Genomic DNA, 2,735 nt, shown 5'->3' on the forward strand with positions numbered 1-2,735 from the left:
CCCAAGTCCATTCCTACTAAAAACTTTTACCTTAATTCAAAATGAATCACAGATCTATGTGTAAAACAAAATTATAATATTTTAATAAGAAAACAAGGAAAGAAACTTTTTGCCTTGGGTCAGGTAGAGAGTTCTTAGACATGACAACAGCAGAACATATATACACATACACAAAGCAGTTATAACAAAGAAAATGCAAACTAGAGCTTAGAAAAAAATGTTTGCAAATCATATATTTGATAAAAGTCTTGTATTAAGAATATGTAATGATGTTTTATTTATTTATTTATTTTACAGAGACAGAGAGAGGGATAGATAGGGACAGACAGACAGGAACAAAGAGAGATGAGAAGCATCAATCATCAGTTTTTTGTTGTGACACCTCATTGATTGCTTTCTCCTTAACCGTGGGCCTTTAGCAGACTGAGTAACCCCTTGCTCGAGCCAGCGACCTTGGGTCCAAGTTGGTGAACTTTGCTCAAACCAGATGAACCCGTGCTCAAGCTGGCAACCTTGGAGTCTAGAACCTGGGTCCTCTGCATCCCAGTCTGATGCTCTATCCATTGCGCCACCACTTGGTCAGGCAAGAATATGTAATGACATTTTAAAGGCATCATGAAGAAAACAAACAACCCAATTTGAAAATGTACCAGAAAGTGTTGCCTTAAAGCTGACTTTTTCTGATAGTACAACCACACCATTTTTTTATTATTGTTTACATGATACAGCTTTTCATTTGTTTATCTTTTTAAGCTTTTTATTTTGATATTTAAAATGTTTAATATAAGCAACATATAAATTTTGAGCAATTTTTCCCTTTAATAATTTATTTCTTTATAATTTAATGGCTTATTTCAACTTTAATTTTAAAGATCTAATTAAGCATCATACAATTTTTTTCATATATTCTTTTTTTTCTGACACTTTGGATTACTTAAGATTTTTTTATTATTATTATGTTTCTTTCTCTGACATAATAATTTTGTTAGTTATGCCTTTTATTTCTTCTTCTACTGCTAATCTGGAGCTTACAACACATAGTGTGTACCTTTGACATATTATAATTCTTTTTAAATTGGAATTTTACTACTTCTCAGAAAATATAGGTATGTAAGAATTCTTTAACTACATTCACTTTATAGTTCTCATAAATTTTGTTCTTTATAGATTTTAAATTTCAGAATACATTTTTTTAATTATTACTTTATACAAGCAGAAGAAAGTTAAATTTAGGCATATATTTTATTTTTATGGTAATTTCCTTACCTTTCTTTGTTACTATGATTTCAACTGGAATGGATTTTTTACTGTTGGAGAATTTATGCTTTGATTATTATTTTTTTTAATGTAACCCTACCAGTAAAGCACTCTCTCAATTTCTGTTTTACTAAAACCATGGCATTTGCCTACATTTTTCACTCATAGTTCTGATTTTAAAGGATGATATTTGTTTTAATTCATTTTAGAAGGAAATTTTTAATAGTTATAGAATTCTCGGTGGGAAGTTATTTTCTCTCTGAATTTTAAGAATGTCATTTCTGTGTTTCTGGCTTCATGAATTTTGTTAAGGAGTCATGTGGTATTTAACTGGTTCCTTTAAAGGAGATTTTCCTAAGAGCTTTTATTCTTTTTTTTTTTTTAATTTATTTTTCAACATATTTACTGGTATGATCTTCTTTATTCACTTTTAGATTATTTTATATTTGTGATTTTTATGTGTGAGATTGGGAATACGTGAAGTCAGTATCTCTTCCAAAGTTGCCATTCATTCTCTCCTTTCCCCTTGATCTCCCATAAACATATGCTCCTGTTTTCAGATGCACCATTCATTTTTGTAGTTTATTTTTTCATTTTATATGACTGATACTCTATAACCACTGCATAGCAACTCCCCATTCTCCTCTCCTTCCAGCCCTTGGCTAACACCATTCTGCTTTCTTCTTCTATGAGTTTTATTATATTAGATTCTCATATAAAAGTGGAATCATGCAGTATTTGTTTTTCTGTGACTGGCTTATTTCATTTAGCATCATACTCTCTAGATTTATTCATGTTGTCTAATATGACAGGATTTCCTTATTTTTTTAAGGCAGAATAATATTTCCTTGTATGTATATACCACATTTTCTTATCCTTTTTTTTTTTCTTGTCAGTGAACATTTCAGTTGCTTCCACATCTTGGCTATTGTGAATAATACTACAGTGAGTATGGGAGTATAAATATCTCTCAAAATCTTGATTTTAATTAATACCCAGAAATGAGGTTGATAGGTCATATGGTAGTTATAGTTTTAATTTTTTATATTCCCATAAATGGAAATGTTCTCATTTCTCTACATCCTCACCAACACTTGTTTTTTATTTTGTTTTTTTTTGTGTGTGTGTTTTTTTCAGTAATTGCCACTCTGGAAGATATGAGGCAACATATCATTGTGGTTTTGATTTATATTTCCCTGATGATTAGTGATGTTCAACATTTTTTAACATAACTGTTGACTATTTCCATGTCTTCTTTGGAGAAATGTCTTCGAATTCTTTGCTCATTTATAAAAAATAAGTTGTTTCTTAATTTTTTTTTTTTTTTTTTTTGTATTTTTCTGAAGCTGGAAACGGGGAGAGACAGTCAGACAGACTCCCGCATGTGCCCGACCAGGATCCACCCGGCATGCCCACCAGGGGGCGATGCTCTGCCCCTCCAGGGGGTCGCTCTGTTGTGACCAGAGCCACTCCAGCGC

This window comes from Saccopteryx bilineata, chromosome 1 (genome assembly GCF_036850765.1).
Source record: "Saccopteryx bilineata isolate mSacBil1 chromosome 1, mSacBil1_pri_phased_curated, whole genome shotgun sequence".
NCBI lineage: Eukaryota > Metazoa > Chordata > Mammalia > Chiroptera > Emballonuridae > Saccopteryx > Saccopteryx bilineata.